General features: G+C 42.0%; 1 protein-coding gene and 1 pseudogene across 1 annotated transcript in view; one reads left to right on the top strand and one right to left on the bottom strand.

Annotated features, from left to right (window-relative positions):
- Positions 1–14,898, top strand: part of LOC135524311 (transcription factor Maf-like) — a 103,922-nt gene extending 89,024 nt beyond the window's left edge. The window contains exon 3 of the mRNA XM_064951737.1: positions 8,524–14,898. The gene's annotated coding sequence lies outside the window, so the exon portion shown is untranslated. The remainder of the gene's footprint in view (positions 1–8,523) is intronic.
- LOC135524310 (WW domain-containing oxidoreductase-like) overlaps positions 9,593–22,812 on the bottom strand; it is a 240,691-nt pseudogene continuing 227,471 nt past the window's right edge.

Genomic DNA, 22,812 nt, shown 5'->3' with positions numbered 1-22,812 from the left:
AGTCCAGCAGCAGCAGTTGGTCTTTCATGGTGCGCATGAATAGATCTAGACATAATCAGAGGTCTGAGGACAGAAAGAGGGGAGCTAACCGCTGTTGAGTGGGACTTCAATTTAGTAGTGAGATCATTCAATATAATCATTAAATTAGAATGTTTTTTAAAGTTATTTCCATATAAATATTGACAGCTAACCTTTGTGTTGAATGAGAACCTATTTATTATGGTTGAACCGGGATATGGTTATGAAGCTAGGGTTATGGTTAGGGTTTAGGTCACAGTTAGGGTTGAACCGGGATATGGTTATGAAGCTAGGGTTAAGGTTAGGGTTTAGGTCACATTTAGGGTTGAACCAGGATATGGTTATGAAGCTAGGGTTATGAGGGTTATGGTTAGGGTTTAGGTCACAGTTAGGGTTGAACCAGGATGTGATGTGCACATGAAGCTCGGGTAAGGGTTAGGGTTAGAGTTAGGTTATGTTATGTTAGGGTTGAACCGGGATTTGGAGTGTTGTGAAGCATGAGGGATTCATCAGCTTACCCTACTCAAATGTAACCGTTTACCCAAATGAAAATAAAGGTTTAGATACACTAAAATCAGGTCCACAAAATCTTTCAATCTTATGCAGACACACACTCACACAGCCCAGCCCAGTCTCCAGTGCTGAAGCTGTTTGTAAGGCTAAGTAAGCAGCGCCCAGGGTCCTGCATCATTTACCAAGGCTCAATAACAACCTCTTTTTCACCACTCGACCTACCTGGCCACAGTGAATTGCGCGCGCACACACACAGAGCACAGCGTATATCTTCTCCCCTGGAAGCCTTAACCAGGCACATTATATCTGTGTTGCAGCTATCTGGCCATGACATTATATATTGTTTTGATAGTTAAGCAAGTTAAACAGAGGAGGAAAATGTGCTTTGAAAAGCAACATGGCTGCCGAGAGAGCGAGAGTAACAGGTTGCTAACTAGAGAACAGGGGAAAGAGATAGAAAGATAGAGAGAGGGAAACAGATAGGGAGGGAGGGATAAAAAGAGAGAGAGCAGGGTGGTTTATAATACGATTGAGACGAGAGAGGTCGACAATGGAACTGTGACCTAAAAGAGAAGAGATGAGAAAAGTTGATTTGGTAGTAGAGAATAGTTTATGTGAACAAGGTACAGTAGTCAAGGATAGTTTATGTGAACAAGGTACAGTGGTAGAGAATAGTTTATGTGAACAAGGTACAGTAGTCAAGGATAGTTTATGTGAACAAGGTACAGTGGTAGAGGATAGTTTATGTGAACAAGGTACAGTAGTCAAGGATAGTTTATGTGAACAAGGTACAGTGGTAGAGAATAGTTTATGTGAACAAGGTACAGTAGTCAAGGATAGTTTATGTGAACAAGGTACAGTAGTCAAGGATAGTTTATGTGAACAAGGTACAGTGGTAGAGAATAGTTTATGTGAACAAGGTACAGTAGTACCTGTGAACAAGGTACAGTGGTAGAGGATAGTTTATGTGAACAAGGTACAGTAGTCAATGATAGTTTATGTGAACAAGGTACAGTTATGTGAACAAGGTACAGTAGTCAAGGATAGTTTATGTGAACAAGGTACAGTGGTAGAGAATAGTTTATGTGAACAAGGTACAGTAGTCAAGTATAGTTTATGTGAACAAGGTACAGTAGTCAAGGATAGTTTATGTGAACAAGGTACAGTGGTAGAGAATAGTTTATGTGAACAAGGTACAGTGGTAGAGGATAGTTTATGTGAACAAGGTACAGTAGTCAATGATAGCTTATGTGAACAAGGTACAGCAGTCAAAGATAGTTTATGTGAACAAGGTACAGTGGTAGAGGATATTTATGTGAACAAGGTACAGTGGTAGAGGATAGTTTATGTGAACAAGGTACAGGGGTAGAGAACAGTTTATGTGAACAAGGTACAGGGGTAGAGAACAGTTTATGTGAACAAGGTACAGGGGTAGAGAACAGTTTATGTGAACAAGGTACAGGGGTAGAGAACAGTTTATGTGAACAAGGTACGGTAGTAGAGAACAGTTTATGAACAAGGTACAGTAGTAGAGAACAGTTTATGAACAAGGTACGGTAGTAGAGAACAGTTTATGTGAACAAGGTACGGTAGTAGAGAACAGTTTATGAACAAGGTACGGTACAGACACACACACACACACACTGCCCGGAAGTGTTTTAGTTCCCCCATTTGACCTGTGCTTGTCTCACACACTGTGTGTGTGACCTTGGCTTGGCCCGCTGGTAAAGTGGAGCGTAGGAGAGAGGGTGTGTGAGCAGCCAAGCGTACTCCTCCAGATTAGCAGGCTTTATTACTGCCACCGACCACAGCCCCTACAAATCCTCTTATTTCATTTTACCTCCCGCTACCTCTCTCTAACACACTTTCTCCCGCGCCCTCCTCTCTCATTCACTTTTCTCTATTTCCGCTCCCCCTCTCCCCCTGAACTCTCTCTTTCTCTCCTGTTCTCACACTTTTTTCCCCCATTCCACTTTCACTTACTTGTTCTCCTTTCTCTCCCTCATGTGTTTCTGCCTTGCTGACATCTTTCTCAGCCTCTTATTCCCCCTATTCCTCATTCTTTGTTTGTCTTCCTCTCCATTTTTCTAAAGTCGTACATTTTCCCTATACCTTCTCTTTCTTAGCCTTTCCTTCCCCTGTTCTCTTCCTCCCTCATTCTATTCAGTGTGATGAATCTGTAGACAGGGCCTAATAATTGTACTTCAGCCCAAGTGCTCATTTTTCTCCGTGTTTGAAAGCCATGACAAGCAGCAGTTCTTTCTCTGTCCACCTTCCTCTACTCTCTTTCTCTCTCGCTCTCTTTATTTCTCTCTTCCTCTCCCTCTCCCCTCTATTCCTCTCGTACAAAGGGGTGAATAGAATAACTGATGGTTTACAAGGTCATGCTGTCTAGTGAGGACACACAGGGGGTTTCTACAGGAGCTATGTCCTCCCAGGTGCCATGTTCAGCCTCAGATATAGAGACAGAGGAAGTTCTGGATAGCACACAGCAATATATCTAGGGGGAAATAACCATGGTGCTCTCAAAGCTTAAGTAAAAGAATGTTCCCTTAAATTCCAGATACCTTTATCTGAAGATAGCTAGGTGACACAACCACATCAGTCAAATATACGAGACACCAACATTCCATTCCAGCTAAACAATGGATATATAGTGTTTAGCAAAAAAAAAAAAAAAAAAACATTTTCATACACAACTAAAATGTCTGGGAAATAATTTGAGAACATAATATTTTACACACACATGAAGCAAGCATTTCTTGTGAAAGAACACAAATGTGAAAAGTTGGTGGATAAAGCGTTTTGGAAAGAAACTCTTCGTCTATTGACTGTTACATGTTCATTTCTGTAGAATATTACCCCAATCACACAACCACATAGCAGTGTTAAACGCAGCCTGTACAAGGAGTGCCAGAACACCCTGGGACTAAACATATGGGCTCCTCTAGAATATCCTCACCAATCTCAACCTCACGCATGCGCATATTCACTCACACTCTCTCTCTCTCACACACACACACACACACGCACACACACACACACACACACACACACACACTCTTGTTTGCTCGCTCTCTCCTCTTTCTATTGGATCATGCTAGATTCCGAAAACTAGAACATGGTAACGCTGTACTGGATCATTTCATTGAGGAGACATTGTATTGACATAGTATGTGTGTGACTGTGTGGTGTGAGTCTGGTTAAGGTCTAGCTGGTGATGTGCTGTTCCACCTCAGGTATTTACATGTCAGAGAAAAGCATCTGGCAGAGTTACAGGGGACAGTCCCACTGCAGTAAACGCCAACGCCCCATTCACATGCACACACACACACACACACACACACACACACACACACGCACACACACACGCACACACACACACACACACACACACAGCCTCGGCCCAGATCTCTATCTCATACTCCCCCACACACACTATAGTTACTGAGGCAGCTTTCTGCACACATCAGCAGAATGTAAAGGGGCAGACAGCAGGATAAATAAAGACCAACATCCCATCATTATGCCATTAATAACGCTGTTTAATCAACTACACAATTCAATATTGTCATGTCGATATTTTAACATAATTATGGTTCATGGCTGTAAATTGCATATTTTATTTCAAACATTACATGAGTTAAATGAAATGAGGTTTTTGTCCAATAAGCACTTTCACAAAAACTAATATTTTTAGGGATGACGGGATATTCTGACACTTGTGTAAATACACAGGCTTGCTTGATTGACAACAATTGAATTACTCTACAATAGCACTTAAAAAATATCATTCATTTTCGAGAGAGAGAGAGAGAGAGAGAGAGAGAGAGAGAGAGAGAGAGAGAGAGAGAGAGAGAGAGAGAGAGAACAGTATATTTTCTCCCTCTCAGTAGATATGTATCGAGTTAGTCTTGTCCGTAGAGGGCTTTAACATTGATTGTGATCATTAAATATATCCGTTCCAAATGGCAGCATGGCGTTCCAGACGTCAATACTACCAATATAAGCAACACAGACATATTCAAATCAATCCGCCCATAAATATGAGGAGGGAAATGAATCTTATGGGAAATAAAAAAAGGAAAGGGGAAAATAGCAGTCAGCCAGTACACATGACATTGCAATATAGATAAACATTCATTTAACAAATTGTTAATGTCTAAATGTTTGTATGCTATATTTTAGTTTCCTATTTCTAATTGTATAAATTATATTGATATTCAGTATGTATTGGATTCTCTTCTGATCTGCATCTACTCTTCAGAAGCATGATGGGAAGTATCTTGGCCTAATTTTTAAAATATATTTTCATTTTCATGATTCTACATCTCAGAGCATGATCAGTGCATGAATGCAAAGGATGATTCATGATTCTACATCTCAGAGCATGATCAGTGTATGAATGCAAAGGATGATTCATGATTCTACATCTCAGAGCATGATCAGTGTATGAATGCAAAGGATGATTCATGATTCTACATCTCAGAGCATGATCAGTGTATGAATGCAAAGGATGATTCATGATTCTACATCTCAGAGCATGATCAGTGTATGAATGCAAAGGATGATTCATGATTCTACATCTCAGAGCATGATCAGTGTATGAATGCAAAGGATGATTCATGATTCTACATCTCAGAGCATGATCAGTGTATGAATGCAAAGGATGATTCATGATTCTACATCTCAGAGCATGATCAGTGTATGAAAGCAAAGGATGATTCATGATTCTACATCTCAGAGCATGATCAGTGTATGAATGCAAAGGATGATTCATGATTCTACATCTCAGAGCATGATCAGTGTATGAAAGCAAAGGATGATTCATGATTCTACATCTCAGAGCATGATCAGTGTATGAATGCAAAGGATGATTCATGATTCTACATCTCAGAGCATGATCAGTGTATGAAAGCAAAGGATGATTCATGATTCTACATCTCAGAGCATGATCAGTGTATGAAAGCAAAGGATGATTCATGATTCTACATCTCAGAGCATGATCAGTGTATGAATGCAAAGGATGATTCATGATTCTACATCTCAGAGCATGATCAGTGTATGAATGCAAAGGATGATTCATGATTCTACATCTCAGAGCATGATCAGTGTATGAAAGCAAAGGATGATTCATGATTCTACATCTCAGAGCATGATCAGTGTATGAAAGCAAAGGATGATTCATGATTCTACATCTCAGAGCATGATCAGTGTATGAATGCAAAGGATGATTCATGATTCTACATCTCAGAGCATGATCAGTGTATGAAAGCAAAGGATGATTCATGATTCTACATCTCAGAGCATGATCAGTGTATGAATGCAAAGGATGATTCATGATTCTACATCTCAGAGCATGATCAGTGTATGAAAGCAAAGGATGATTCATGATTCTACATCTCAGAGCATGATCAGTGTATGAATGCAAAGGATGATTCATGATTCTACATCTCAGAGCATGATCAGTGTATGAATGCAAAGAATGATTCATGATTCTACATCTCAGAGCATGATCAGTGTATGAATGCAAAGGATGTAAAGGAACACAAATCATATTTTTGCACACATTGATGAATTCCCACACGCATGTTTTGAATTATTAATCACACGTTAAAAAAAAATGCATTCAACCACAATGAGAGATAAATAGAGGGCTGGTGGGAGGGAGAGGTAGAGAGAGAGGAGAGAGAAAGAGAGACTGAGGGGCCTCGGGTGAGTCAAAGGATCAAGGTCTTCCTCAGAGACGAATGCTTTCCTCTCTTCTCCTCTCCTCTCCTTTCCTCTCTTCTCCTTTCCTCTGTTCTCTAAGCGTTGGGAGGAAGTGTAATGTATCGATTAACTATCAGATGATTCCGATAGGGCCTGATCAATAAGTCTTTGTATGAAAGCCAGGCAGGAACCTCCCTCTACAGTCAGAACACACGCACCCACACCCACCCACACATGCAAACAAACACAATCATAGATCCACGGCAGCGATGCACTCCCAGAGGACATCTTAATGCTGTTTCCTCTTTGTTTGTTGTCTGCCCAGCATCTCACTCTCTCTCTCTCTCTCTCTCTCTCTCTCTCTCTCTCTCTCTCTCTCTCTCTCTCTCTCTCTCTCTCTCTCTCTCTCTCTCTCTCTCTCTCTCTCTCTCTCTCTCTCTCTCTCTCTCTCTCTCTCTCTCTCTCATTGACTGGTTATACCGAGGGGCTTATATGCTGTTGTCTCACTCACTTCTTCTCTGAAGGAGCTCAGTGACATGCATCAATCAAATCAAATGATCAGTACTGTGTGTGTGTGTGCGTGCATGTTGTGTGTATAGAGGGGAGAGGGGTGTAAGAGAGAGTCTCAGCTTGCTGCTTCTTACCAGTTTGAGAGCAGAGGAAGATGGGTGCAAGGGGCTCAGCTGTAGCACTACTGCCCCTAGGGGCCACAGAAGGGGGTGCTGGATCTATAACTGGGTGTACTTCGTCCTCCTGTATCCCTCTCTCCCTGGGGATAGTGTGTGTTGCAGCCGGTCCTTACATGCCCCCACACACCCAAAAAAGAAACATTTCTAAAAAGAATTGTAGAGCTTAGGGGATGGACGGTGTGTTGTTTCTTCTCTATCCTAGTGAGAGATTCCTTAATAAATTGCTCTAAATCTCCCTGTCCTCAATTCCTTGGGTGTTTGTGTTTGCGTGTGCAAGAGCAGCAACAAGACCGCTGTGGTGTACAGATTAGAACAGAACAGTTCATTGTGCTTCTACATATGAATTGCTTGCTGTTTGGGGTTTAGGCTGGGTTTGTGTATACTCACTTTGTGAAATCTGATAATGTAAAAAGGGCCTTATAAATATATTTGATTTGTATATAGTAGGGGAGAGTGGGGTAAGTTGAGACATTATTGTTTTTTACATTCAGCATCACTCCTTCAAAGGAAATATACAACGATATCTACATATATTTCAGGATGTTGTGTATCCCTAGAAATAATGGTATGGGCCGCAGGACAGGGTAAGTCGAGCCACTTATTAATTTAATTGTACTGAATTAAATATCACCACTACCTTTTTAAAACCGTGTCTCTTTATTTGCAAAACACAATTCAACAAAATCACAAATAGTTTTTATATTTTAATAAACTTTTAACACAGGCTTAACACTTTGTACTTTTTTAAACACTTTTAACACAGGCCCTGTTGTTACCTCATATCCCAGTGATAATGACTTGCATTACATCTGGGAAGAAAACTCTTACATTGGCTCAACTTACACCAAGGCAAACATTTTTACTATTAGCCCACACAGCTCCAGGGATGTACTTTAATGCTAGGTTTAGGTCCTCATATGGATGCTTATAGAGGCTCCAACTGATATATAGCACAATCTTAAATGATCTACTTTAGTTTAAATAAAAGCACCATTAAACCTCTAACACAAATTCCTTTGATTTAGTGAAAATATGTTTTTTTGGAATGAACTTGCTTACCACTTTTTCCATGTGGTTTCTTTCTTCACAGACTCCATTAAAAATGAGCATCTCTTCCTAAATATTTGGTTAAATTAAACATTTTATGTATGGTTGCTTAGAAACAAAAGTGGCTAAACTTACCCCACTCTCCCTTACAGTGATGTACTGCTGTTGAACATCATGCAGGGAACAAAGCAGTGTTTAACAGTGAGAGGGACTCTGTCAGGCATCAGCTGACTAACCAGTCATGAGAATATTGCAGGTCAGCCATGTGATTGCTTGGTCAATGTGTCAATCACTCTTTGGCCCTTCCCAATGTTCCTGGTGGAGAGTAGTTCCGGGTCAAAGTGCGCTGTGCTGCTCACTGACCACAAGAAGCAGCCTTTCTAGGCCAATTCTGATTAGTCCCCTTCTCCCTAATATGTACACTCGTCTTGATTCCTTTCAATAGGATCCTGTCAACTGCGTGCAAGTATTGAAATGACCACAGACACATACGTCCTACAACAAACAGTCTTTAATGAGTCCTCTCTCTTCCTATTCTTTACAGAAACCATGACAGAGGAATGGTGATGTCTTACCAACGTCGCTTCATGGCACCGGACTGCGACAAAGCACAACGTCCACACAACGTCTCCAAACCACCCATAAACCAACCAACAGTCCCTGTACAGAAGTCCAGACAGACCCAGTCACCCAACACTTTGTCTTTCATGACGAGATTATTGACAGAAACAAATGATAACAAAACCTAACACCCAAGAAAAAGACTTCATGTTTGATTCAACTACTAAAACTCCTGGATTCCCTCGTCCTCTGGCATCACCAGTAGCTACGGACGCAATTCTGACTCAACATGACAAAGATACCGTACCTCCTCATTGTAAATAGCATTTTGTAGAGTATTCTATGTAATAATATGTAGGTTGGAGGTCTTTAACTGTAGACGGATACTGTAGAGGAGAGAAGCGATGACAGTGAGTCCCATTTAGCCCATGATGTGAATGTAAATAATATACAGTAGGGCCTCGTATGAAACAAAACTACTGTGTCTGTATATAGCCACGAAACCACACCTCTATGTATATAGGCATTACATTATACCTCCTTATTTCCCCTACCCCCCTTCCATCCCCCTAAACTAGCACAATGATACTCACCACTCCCTATATCTCTGTAGACAGACATAGAATAGATATATACAGGAGGAGACTAGAGACACAGAGGGAAGATACACAGTGTGTGATGCAGGTGGCAACACACTGGAGTGAAAAACACAGGCCCACTTTGGCTGGAACTGGTGAACTCTCCCTGCCACAAAGACGGTCAGAGGGGATGTGTTGCCCCTCAGACCGTCTCCCTTCTCCTCTCCCTTTAGTGTTAAACTTCCACAGTTCAACCTGTAGCCACAGTGTAGCTATTAGATAAGATGAATTTGTACATGTATTTTACTGCTTAGTGAAGTGACGGGTCCAGTTGAAAAGTTTGGCAGCTTTCTACACTCAATGTACAAACTTGATTGGTTTTCATCTCACTCCCTCCCCCTCCATTCCTGATTGGCTAGTCCTCCTCGCTCCTCTAGTCCTGATGAGGCTGTTGATAGTCAGTGGGAATGTCCATCAGACAGCCTGTTGGCCCGAAGGCCTCTCTGAGACCAGGCGCTCGCTTAGCTCCCACAGGCTGGCTGCAGTGGCCTGGTCTTCGGCCTGAGGGGAGGGTAAGCAGCAGAAACAGTTGTTGAAGTACATGCCTCCAAAACCCTCCAGCTCCGGAGCTACTGCACAGTATACTGTGGTGGCTGACCCCTGTTGCTGTGAACTCACAGACAGAGAGAAAGAGTGAGAGAGAGATACACACACAACATGGAGGACCCTGATCAACATTATCTTTGTGGGAGGAGAGGACCATCAAAGAGATACACAGAAACCCTCCCGTCTGCCAAGAGACAAATGAGATCCTGCCACTCTAAAGATGCTGCCAAGACCTCCACCAGGATAAACACACATCTGGACTCAGCGACCCCCCCCCCCCCCCACCATCTTTCCTGCATGACCCCAGAGCATCTGTACGAGACAGAGGAGGAACTCCATACAAATGGAGAGAGACAGATAGAGATATCGGAGAGGATAAACCCCAGAGACACCCCTCTCTGCCACAGCCCATAATGATGGGACAGTGTTACCATGGGGACCATGGCCCTGTATATATATTTATATACATATATTTATTTCTATATTGTGTGTGAACAGGACTGCTAACTATCCAGAGTGCATGCTGATGTATATGTGGTAAATACAATGCTAACTGTCCACAAAACAGCACAGATCTCCGCAAAAAAAAAAAATACAATTTTAGAACGCCACAATCTCCACGGGATGGTGACGACTGTTCATTCAAATTTAAAGCAAAACACACCAAAATATGTTGGACTTGCAATCTCTATAGCTGCAATATTTGGATGTTATTTTGTGGAGGTTTGCGCACCGCAAGGGCTGTTTTCTGGACAGAAGATGTGGCCCACGGTGTTCTAGACTGGGGAGGAGGGAGCAGCTCTTCTCATTGGAGTGGAGAGCCAGAGGGTTCTATAAATAGACTGTATAAGAGAACATACAGTATATATGTGATGATTACACATCTGTTTATGTTCACATCATCTAGGGATTCATGAGGGAAGTCAGACATTTAGCTTTTATTTCAGAGGTTTGCCAGGGTAAAGAGAGGTATACACCCCTTAAGAGTAATATGTTGAGAATAGTGCTCTTGTAAACACACACACACACACACACACACACACACACACACACACACACACACACACACACACACACACACACACACACACACACACACACACACACACACACACACACACACACTATATACATGCATACACATACTCGTAAACCCCACTGCCCCTTACCCGTCTCTCTTCTCTCTCTTAAAAGGAGCAGACAACCCTCCCTACCCTATACTCTCTAATTAAGTGGGAAATTACTTCTGTATTTCTCAGTTTAACATCTCAAATCCAGTATTCCGTAGTCTGTAGTCAAACTGTACTGAGACATGCCTCCCTAATTACCGTCACAGTCGGTAATTAGGAGCGGAGAGGGGGAACGAGAAGGAGAGAGAGAGCGACAGGAAGAGAGATTCCACAGCATTTGAAACAGACGTCAGAGAGAATTACAGCCAGAAGTCAGGCACTCAGAGGGATCTTTCATATAGCCCTGCTGCTGGCTAAAAGCTGCTGTGACGTTGTGAGAAGAGAAGAGACTGTTCCGGAGCTGACTTGTATAGACACACATTAAATAGTTATCCCTGGCTCACTGCTATTTATCTACAAATGAGACTGGTGGAGAGCACTGATGAAAGACTGCAGAGCACTGTTTAGTGCAGTGCACTGGCACAGCAGCAAAAGCCTGTACACACACACACACACACACACACACACACACACACACTAATATACACCCACTTCAAAGGCCCAGCCTCATTGAGACTCGTTTTAGCATCAGCAGTCCAAGCTGGCAGAGCTTAACACAGGAATAGACACACATACTGGAAAATGCCCAAACTGCTCCGGCGCGCACACACACTGACACTCATTAAAATCTAGAAAGACACACTCTCACACACACCCATTCACAGAATAAAGTGCATGCACACTTACACACTCTCATTGAGAAATACAGACACACTAAACAAACTTCCTACTCAGTGTTGGTAGTAGCAGATTGAGGCAGTTAGAAACAGCAGATGAAACAACTCTATCTCTCTGCTGTCTCCCTCCCTGCCAGCACCCTGATAACTCTACACACCTCACAGGACTGGCATATCAAAGGCTTACAAATGTCAGTCAGTGTCTAACAGACACCCAGACCCAGACATGCACACTTCAAAAGCAGGGTGGCACATCATTTAGCTAACTCTCATTTTAAGGTATTTGCTTTAGAGACCTACACACAAACTCATTGGAAGATGGAATATATTTGCCTGCTCATTTCACTCTGCTTCCAAGGTCCTCGTTTTCACACTGTTTTAGGTCAAGGGTGGTCAAGCAATACATTGGAATGATTTACACCTGACCTGAAAATACTACACTGCACAGCTGTGGACTCTGTGTGCTCTGAGGGAAACTGTGCACACAGCAGAGAGAAAGGGAGGGAAGGAGAATTGAGGAGAGAGTGAGTGTGTGTACACAGGGGTTATCTTCTTGGTGTTTAGCGCTGCCCTCTCACTACTTGACCTGGTGACCCCTGTAATAGATAAACCTGATGAGATTAGACATTAACAAGCTGAACCACCCACCACCAGTGTCTGTCTGTCTGTCTGTCTGTCTGTCTGTCTGTCTGTCTGTCTGTCTGTCTGTCTGTCTGTCTGTCTGTCTGTCTGTCTGTCTGTCTGTCTGTCTGTCTGTCTGTCTGTCTGTCTGTCTGTCTGTCTGTCTGTCCGTCCGTCCGTCCGTCCGTCCGTCTGTCTGTGTCTATCTATCACAGGAAGAGAGAGAGAGCAGGAGAATGGGCTGGGTCAAAGACATGCACACACAAACCTCACAGAAACCTCACACAAACTTCACACTCACGCACACACTCACACACACGCACGCACACACACGCTCTCTGATTTAAACACTCTTATACACTCTCACAGACACACCCACTCATTCACTCCAGACATGTACAGTAACCCAACAGATGTGTTGTATAATCATGTAAATTATAGATAATACCTTTACAATTTAGGAGTTGACCAACCAATGTCTCTTTCTGTTTTTCTACTAGTATCTTGTCAATGTCAATTCTGATTCTGAAATACACAGTTTTACAGAGAAATGGCTCCGTTTTCTTAGGGTTGTTATGTTCCTGTTAGACCGACCTGACCACCACACACTGGTGAGTGGAGAGGAGAGGGTTACACCAACTGTCCCCTAGACAGTACACAAATAACCAGAACTGAAAAGAGGGAAAAGGGAGAAGACTAAAATCACTCCCACAATATGCTAAAAATGTAGCAGGGTCCTAGCCAACCAGAGCGTCTCCAATACATTTACACACACAGAGACCCAACCTCTGCATAGGGAGAATCTATATGCTTTAAGAGATGGAAAAACAGGCACTAAATCAGCAGTAGTAACCTGACCCTGTCTGGCCAGAACCCTCACTGCTCTGGAAACTGGTCCCGGATCACATTTATGTCTTCCAATTTTCAAAATAATGAAAATATACTTTGGAAAGTATTGTGCAACATTTAACGGTTAAACAGCCACAATTCGTGCCTCCCGAGTGGCGCAGCGGTCTAAGGCACTGCATCACAATGCTAGAGGCATCAGTACAGATCCGTGTTCGATCCCGGGCTGCATCACAGCCGGGAGACCCATGTGGCGGCACACAATTGGCCCAGCATTGTCCGAGTTAGGGGAGGGTTAGGCCGGCTGATATGTCCTTGTCCCATCGTGCTCGAGAGACTTCTTGTGACGGCCGGGCACATACACGCTGACTTTGTTCGCCAGCTGTATGGTGTTTCCTCCGACACATTGGTGCGGCTGACTTCCGGGTTAAGCGAGCAGTGTGTCAAGAAGCAGTGTGGTTTGGCGGGGTCATGTTTCGGAGGACGCATGGCTCTCAAGCTTTGCCTCTCCCGAGTCCATACGGGAGATGCAGCAATGGGACAAGACTGTAACTACCAATTGGATACCAGGAAATTGTGGAGAAAAGAGGGTTAGTTTTCTTTCCTCCAAAAACAGCTAAAGGTGTATTGAAAAGCAAGGTAGAAGAGAGAACAGAGATAGTAGTGTTGAAGCAGTTTACTGTATCTCAGTTATTTGGCATTATCTTCATAGTATAACATGTTACTGTGGTGATCTTTAACCATGTCCAATCACTCTGCTTGTATACTACAACAATAATAAAACAAGCATTGTGCTATTTGTTAGCATAGGGGTATTGTACCAGAGAAAAAAAACAGGTCTGAAAAAACATGTTTTCTTTCTGCCTCTTCAAGGTTGTGCTCTGTCATTCTGTCTCTGATAATATGTGTGACACTTTACCCAGATGTCTGTAGTTATGTAATTGACCTCTAACCCCTGACCCCTGACCTGTAAATACACCCAGTACTGTAGAGCAGTCTGTTTTTGTCCCATCCCGTCCTGTCCTGTCCTGTACATAAGAACATGTAAATATCAAACAGCTATGCATGCTGAAACTCTAGCACTTCTTTCAGGTACTTTTATAATCCCAAACTTCTCATATGGCATGTGCTGAAAATCAACTATTAAAAAAAAGTCATTCAAAAAATGAAAAGAGAATAATAAAAAAGAACCAGACGATGATATCCTGGACAACGTGTAAAGTCTTACAGTTTTCTTACTCCTGTGGGTGGTTCTCTTCTGTTCCTTTAACTGTCATTCTTACTGTGGTCGAACCGTTCTGGTCAAGGTTCTGTTCAGTTGTGTTGATGTGGGAAGGGCTAAAGCACAGCAGAGAGGCAAATCCAATCTGTACAGTGTTACCAACTAAAGCCTGGTGAAGTGGTTGCGTCCACAACTATCGCCGGAGAGCATACTCCTTTCCTCTGGTGAAGGGAGCAGACAGGGGAAATGGATTGCGGTGTGGTCTTGTTCTTTTTTTATAGATCAAGAATTGGAACTGTGTAGGCTACAGAACAAGCTTACATGATAAAAGGGTCACTGAAACTAGGACCAGTATATGAGATTTGCCTCAGCCCTTGGACCCAGTCTGTCTGAGATAACAGTCTAACATGAAGATCTATCTATGCCATGAAGGAGAAGATAGGACTCCAACAGGACTGTGTGCTTTTGTTGATCCTTGTGGAATGTTTATTTCCAACCCCCTGGCGTTCACAATAGATGGAAGTGTGTGATTGTTAATCTGTGCTAAAGATATTTTACATTTAATAAATTATCATTGTAACAAAAACACATCTGCTTGCTTGTCGTCTCTCGCCTGTGTTTGCGTAATATATATATATATATATATATATACAGTGCCTTGCGAAAGTATTCGGTCCCCTTGAACTTTTCGACCTTTTGCCACATTTCAGGCTTCAAACATAAAGATATAAAACTGTATTTTTTGTGAAGAATCAGCAGCAAGTGGGACACAATCATGAAGTGGAATGACATTTATTGGATATTTCAAACTTTTTTAACAAATCAAAAACTGAAAAATTGGGCGTGCAAAATTATTCATCCCCTTAAGTTAATACTTTGTAGCGCCACCTTTTGCTGCGATTACAGCTGTAAGTCGCTTGGGGTATGTCTCTATCAGTTTTGCACATCGAGAGACTGACATTTTTTCCCATTCCTCCTTGCAAAACAGCTCGATCTCCGTGAGGTTGGATGGAGAGCATTTGTGAACAGCAGTTTTCAGTTCTTTCCACAGAATCTCAATTGGAATCAGGTCTGGACTTTGACTTGGCCATTCTAACACCTGGATATGTTTATTTTTTAACCATTCCATTGTAGATTTTGCTTTATGTTTTGGATCATTGTCTTGTTGGAAGACAAATCTCCGTCCTAGTCTCAGGTCTTTTGCAGACTCCATCAGGTTTTCTTCCAGAATGGTCCTGTATTTGGCTCCATCCATCTTCCCATCAATTTTAACCATCTTCCCTGTCCCTGCTGAAGAAAAGCAGGCCCAAACCATGATACTGCCACCACCATGTTTGACAGTGGGTATGGTGTGTTCAGGGTGATGAGCTGTGTTGCTTTTACACCAAACATAACGTTTTGCATTGTTGCCAAAAAGTTCAATTTTGGATTCATCTGACCAGAGCACCTTCTTCCACATGTTTGGTGTGTCTCCCAGGTGGCAAACTTTAAACGTCACTTTTTATGGATATCTTTAAGAAATGGCTTTCTTCTTGCCACTCTTCCATAAAGGCCAGATTTGTGCAATATACGACTGATTGTTGTCCTATGGACAGAGTCTCCCACCTCAGCTGTAGATCTCTGCAGTTCATCCAGAGTGATCATGGGCCTCTTGGTTGCATCTCTGATCAGTCTTCTCCTTGTATGAGCTGAAAGTTCGGGACGGTGTTACGGATACAGTTATCCTGTGTGTGTGTGTGTATCCTGTGTGTGTTTCTTTTCTCTCCTTCTCCCCTCACAGGTGAAAATCATCACTCCCCAATCAGTCAACAATCAATCATCAATCAGAAGACACACCTCCTCATATTTCCTGACCTATCACAGTTCCTTCCCCATGGTTTAAAAACCCCATTTGTTTGTTCTAGAAGCTCAGCCCAGCTCAGCTCAGCTCAATCTCTCCGTAAATGCCATGTCTGTAGGTCTCTGTGTTTCACTCTCGCTTTATGTCTTAACCTCTCTTTTGTTTAAGCACCTCATAGCACTTTGTCATCACCTGTGAGTATTGTTTTTGGTTATGGTGTTTGTGTTTGATTGCTGGTGGAAAAGGGGGAAACCAAGACAAGTCGCCCATGGGCATACACTACCCGTAGGTGAACTTTGTTAAATACACTAGTTAGAACTGGGCGGACCACACACTGTATTTTTGGTTAGTTAGTTAGCTGTTGTTAAAGTAGGCTAGTCTAGCTTAGGGGTGTTTTTGAATACTTATTGTTTCTTTCCTTGGGTCCAGCTCAGCCCCTTTTCCTGCTCCCCCCATTACCGTGTGTTTATAAATAAACCTAGAGTTTGACGGTAGATTTCAGTTGTCGTGCTTATTTCGTTCACACTTTTCCTTTGTCACAATAATAATTTGCATGAGTTATGTTACGAGTCTCATTACCATCCCCCCTAGACTGTCGGGCCAAAAGGGATTCGTAACAGACGGCCAGGTCTTGGTAGATTTGCAGTGGTCTGATACTCCTTCCATTTCAATATTATCGCTTGCACAATGCTCCTTGGGATGTTTAAAGCTTGGGAAATCTTTTTGTATCCAAATCCGGCTTTAAACTTCTTCACAACAGTATCTCGGACCTGCCTGGTGTGTTCCTTGTTCTTCATGATGCTCTCTGCGCTTTTAACGGACATCTGAGACTATCACAGTGCAGGTGCATTTATACGGAGACTTGATTACACACAGGTGGATTGTATTTATCATCATTAGTCATTTAGGTCAACATTGGATCATTCAGAGATCCTCACTGAACTACTGGAGAGAGTTTGCTGCACTTAAAGGGGCTGAATAATTTTGCAAATTTTTCAGTTTTTGATTTGTTAAAAAAGTTTGAAATATCCAATAAATGTCGTTCCATCTGACATGAGTTAACTTCATGATTGTGTCCCACTTGTTGTTGATTCTTCACAAACAAATACAGTTTTATATCTTTATGTTTGAAGCCTGAAATGTGGCAAAAGGTCGCAAAGTTCAAGGGGGACAAATACTTTCGCAAGGCACTGTACATGTACATATATATATATAGAGAGAAAGAGAGAGAAAATAAAAAATAGTTCAGCACAACAACACCTGCTCAACCAGACCCAGAGAGCTGAAGGTGGAGAGAGACATGTCTGCACTCTGGACGGTGGTGAGACATCGATAGGAGAAAAAGCAGAGGCGGGAGAAAAACAAAGGACGAGAGTGCTGGAGGAGAGTGCTGGAGGAGAGTGCTGGAGGAAATTGCTGGAGGAGAGTGCTGGAGGAGAGGGTGAGGCAGATGACGTGTGACAGAGAACAACCCATTAGAAAGCTGGCTACTCCCGCAGAGAAGACAGCAGAACAGCCCACCTCAGATCCTGACAAAAGTCTCGACACCAGAGCAGAACAGTTCACCCCAGTCCCAAGCCCAGGGGATCCCATCCAGTCAGCCACCCAGATAGATCAACACACACACACACTGGGATTGTACTCTATTTGGCCTCGAACGGGAAATATATATAGGAAAATTAACTTTTTCCCAAACACACAGTGTCTAAACTCTGGTGTCCAAACAGGCACAAATGACCTGCTCTCAGGCACAAATGATCTGCTCTCAGGCACAAATGACCTGAGAGCAGAGCAGGAAAGTAAAGCCACAGCACTCAAGGGAGTGAAGTCAGACGCACAAGTGGTTAACTCCACCCTGCTACCACGAAAAGACTTCCACCCTGCTACTACGAAAATACTTTCAACCTGTACCACGAAAAGACTTTCACCCTGCTACCATACAGTGGGTAAACGAAAGTATTTCCCGTAACTGTGCCTCAAAACCAAATGTTTACCTGGCCCACCACTCCACCATGGACTTAAACAGCTTTTAAGAACAGGTCCACCTATACAAGGCCGCAGTGCCCACCTTCACCAGGACCCTAAAGGACATTGCCCTCAAACGCAGCCCCAACACCTCTCACAGGAGCAACAGATCAACTGACCCCCCTGCCGACCAGCAAGACTCTGCTCACACTTAACTGGTCTGAGACCATCACAGTGCAATTTAGCATTGGACACTTTATGGAACACAGGCCTGGATTCTCATCCTGGAATATCCATTAGTCATTTAGGTCATCATGATCATTCAGAGGACTTCACTCAAAGAAATACTGGAGAAAGTTTGACTCCTGAAAGTAAAGGGATGGACCACTGGTTGCCCTCTAGGTTACAGAGAGATGGTAGTCCCATCCACCAAACTACCAGGTGTGAAACAGGGAAGGGACTCATAGGGGTATGCTAATTTGGTATAGAGCAGACCTAACTCACTATTAAATGAATCAAAGCAGGAACATTTTACATTTGGCTAGAAATTCAAAAGGAAAGTATCTCAACAGAAAAAAATGTCCTCCTGTGTGCTGCCTATATCGCTGCACTAGAATCCCAATACTTTAATGAAGACAGCTTCTCCATCCTGTAGGGGGAAATCAATAATTTCCAGGCCCAGGGATATGTATTAATCTGTGGGAACCTAAACCTAAATGAGAGTTTGTTCTTATCTGACTTGCCTAATTAAATAAAGGTTAAATAAAAAAAATAACCTGACACACAGGGGGACAAACACCTACCTGAAGGTGACAGCATTCCCTCCTCCATATGCTCCCTTAGGCTCAACTATGACAGCATAACCAACAAAAACAGTTCACAACCTGCAGCTCTGTCGCACGCTGGGATGCACATTGTCAATGGTTGGCTTCGAGGAGACTCCTACAGTAAGTACACCTATAACTTGGAAGTAGTACTGTAGACTACTTTATCACTGACCTCAACCCAGAGTCTCTCAGAGCGTTCACAGTCAGCCCAGTTACACCCCTATCAGATGAAAGCAAAATCACAGTCTACTTGAACAGAGCATTACACAATCATGAGGCATCAGAGCAAAAGGAACTGAATAATATTGAGAAATGCTATAGATGGAAGGAAAGTAGTGTGGAAACCTACGAAAAAAAACAGTTAGGCAACAGCAAATTCAATCCCTTCCACCCCTAGACAACTTCCGGGACAAAACATTTCGCTGTAATAGTGAAGGTGTAAACTTGGCAGTAGAAAACCTAAACAGTATATTTGACCTCTCAGCTTCCCTATCTAATCTAAAAATGTCAAGCTGAAAACCTAAGAAAATTAATAACAAAAACAAATGGTTTGATGAAGAATACAAAGACCAAAGAAAGAAATTGAGAAACCTATCCCCCCAAAACCCCGAGACCCATAAAACCTAAGCCTACGCCTTCACTATAGTGAATCACTAGAACAATACAGAAATACACTACGGAAAAAGAAGGAACAGCACGTCAGAAATCAGCTCCAATGTAAATGAAGAATCTATAGACTCTAACCACTTCTGGGAAAATTGGAAAACACTAAACAAACAACAACACAAAGTGTTATCTATCCGAAATGGAGATGTATGGGTAAACCACTTCTCCAGTCTTTTTGGCCCTATAAAAAAATAACATATAGCAAAAGCATACATGATCAAATACAAATCTTAGAATCAACTATTAAAGACTACCAGAACACACTGGATTCTCCAATTATATTGAAGCAACTAAAGAACAAAATACAAAGCCTTCAACCAAAAAAAGGCCTTTGGTGTTGATGGTATCCTAAATTAAATGACAAAATATACAGACCACAAATTCCAATTGGCTATACTTTTTAACATCATCCTCAGCTCTGGCATCTTCCCTAATATTTGGAACCAAAGACTGATCACCCCAATCCAAAAAAGAGGAGACAAATTTGATCCCAATAACTACAGTACCGTGGGATATGCGTCAACAGCAACCTTGGGAATATCCTCTGCATTATCATTAACAGCAGACTTGTACATTTCCTCAATGAAAAAAATGTGCTGAGCAAATTTTTTACCAAATTACCGTATGACAGACCACGTTTTCAACCTGCACACCCTAACTAACAAAGAAACAAAACAAAACAAAGGCAAAGTCTTCTCATACTTTGCTGATTTCCAAAAAGCTTTTGACTCAATTTGGCATTAGGTTCTGCTATACAAACTGATGGAAAGTGTTGACGGGGGTAAAACATGTCCCCAACCAAGGAGGACCTACAGCAGCACCTAGATCTTTGGCACAGATTCTGTCAGACCTGGGCCCTGAAAGTGAATCTCAGTAAGACAAAAATAACGGTGTTCCACAAAAGGTCCGGTTGCAAGAGCACACAAAAAACATTACATACCTCGGCCTAAACATCAGCACCACAGGTAACTTCCACAAAGCTGTGGATGATCTGTGAGACAAAGCAATAAGTGCCTTCTATGCCATCAAAATGAACATAAAATACTTCTATCAGTTATACAATCCATTTCCCTTTATGGTTGTGAGGTCTGGGTTCCGCTCACCAACCAAGAATTCGCAAAATGGAACAAACACCAAATTGAGACTGCATGCATAATTCTTCAAAAATATCCTCTGTGTACAACATAAAAGTGCATCAGTAGAGGAACTCAAAGCTGGGACCGAGAGACTGAAAAACAGCTTCCATCTCAAGGCCATCAGACTGCAAAACAGCAATCACTAACTCAGAGAGGCTGCTGCCTACATTGAGACCCAATCACTGGCCACTTTAATAAATGGATCACTAGTCACTTTAAACAATGCCACTTTAAATAATGCCACTACAATAATGTTTACATACCTTACATTACTTATATCACATGTATATAGTGTATTTTATACCATTTCTTGCACCTTGCCTATGCTGCTTGGCCATCGCTCATCCATATACTTACATGAACATATTCTCAAACACCCCTTTAGATTTGTGTATCTTAGGTAGTTGTTGGGGAATTGTTAAATTACTTGTTAGATATTACTGCACTGTCAGAACTAGAAGCACAAGCATTTCACTACACTCACATTAATATCTGTTTACCATGTGTATGTGACCAATACAATTCGATTTGGTTTGAAAACACCAAATAATGCATGCAGAGCAGAATTAGGCCGATACCCGCTAATGATCAAAATCCAGGACAGAGCTGTTAAATTCTACAACCCACTAAAAGGAAGTGATTCTCAAACCTTCCATAACAAAGCCATCACCTACAGAGATATGAACCTGGAGAAGAGTCCCCTAAGCAAGCTGGTCCTGGGGCTCTGTTCACAAACACAAACAGACCCCACAGAGCCCTAGGACAGCAACACAACCAAATCATGAGAAAAGAAAAAGATAATTACTTGACACATTGGAAAGAATCAACAAAAAAACTGAGCAAACCAGAATGCTATTTGGCCCTACACAGAGAGTACACAGCGGCAGAATACCTGACCACTGTGACTGACCCAAATTTAAGTAAAGCTTTGACTAAATACAGACTCAGTGAGCATAGCCTTGCTATTGAGAAAGGCCACGGTAGGCAGACCTGGCTCTCAAGAGAAGAAAGGCTATGTGCACATTGCCCACAATATGAGATGGAAACTGAGCTGCACATCCTAACCTTCTGCAAAATGTATGACCATATCAGAGACACATATTTCCCTCAGATTACACAGACCCACAAAGAATTTGAAAACAAACTCAATTTCGATCAACTACAATATCTTTTGGGTGAAATAAATAAACACCATTGTAAATACAACCCATATTTACGTTTATTTATTTCCATTTTGTACTTAATTATTTGCACATAATATGACATTATTTTTTCTTTTGGAACTTTTGTGAGTAATTTTCACTGTTAATTTATTTTTTTTATTTTTTACTTTTGTTTATTATCTATTTCACTTGCTTTGGCAATGAAATTGGCAATGTTTCCCATGCCAATAAAGCCATGAAGGCTCCTCATAGGAGGAAGGGGAGGACCATCCTCCTAAGTGAATTTCAGAAACATAAAAAGTTATAATTTTTATATAAAACTATATGAAATATATTCACGTAACTAAATAATTGAATGCCTACAGTAGCCTCAGCAGCACCATGGTGTAGCCAGAGGACAGCTAGTTTCCGTCCTCCTCTGGGTACATTAACTTCAATACAAAACCTAGGAGGCTCATGGTTCTCACCCACTTCCATAGACTTACACAGTAAATCTGAAACTTCCGGAGGACGTCCATCAACCTATCAGAGCTCTTGCAGAATGAACTGACATGTTGTCCACCAAATCAAAGTATCAGAGACTTAATCTAGTACTGAAAGCATAAGCTACAGCTAGCTAGCACTACAGTACATAAAATGTGGTGAGTGAGTGAGCTATATTTTGTGGTATTTTTTTCACTTTCAATTTCACTTAGCTACCAAATGCAGCTAGTCTACTAAAACACCCTACACAAACAGAGAGGGATGCTATGTTCGTTAGCTGTCTAAGGCTATCCAACACTGGAACTATTCCAAGTCAAGGTAAGCTTTTGGTTTTATAAATGTATCGCCACCAGGACTAGCCGTTGTAACTGCTAAACTGAATGCTGACTGTACTGCATGATTGTAGCGGGTTT

The sequence above is a fragment of the Oncorhynchus masou genome, chromosome 31 (genome assembly GCF_036934945.1).
Source record: "Oncorhynchus masou masou isolate Uvic2021 chromosome 31, UVic_Omas_1.1, whole genome shotgun sequence".
Classification (NCBI taxonomy): domain Eukaryota; kingdom Metazoa; phylum Chordata; class Actinopteri; order Salmoniformes; family Salmonidae; genus Oncorhynchus; species Oncorhynchus masou.
This window is presented reverse-complemented; position numbering and strand designations above follow the sequence as displayed.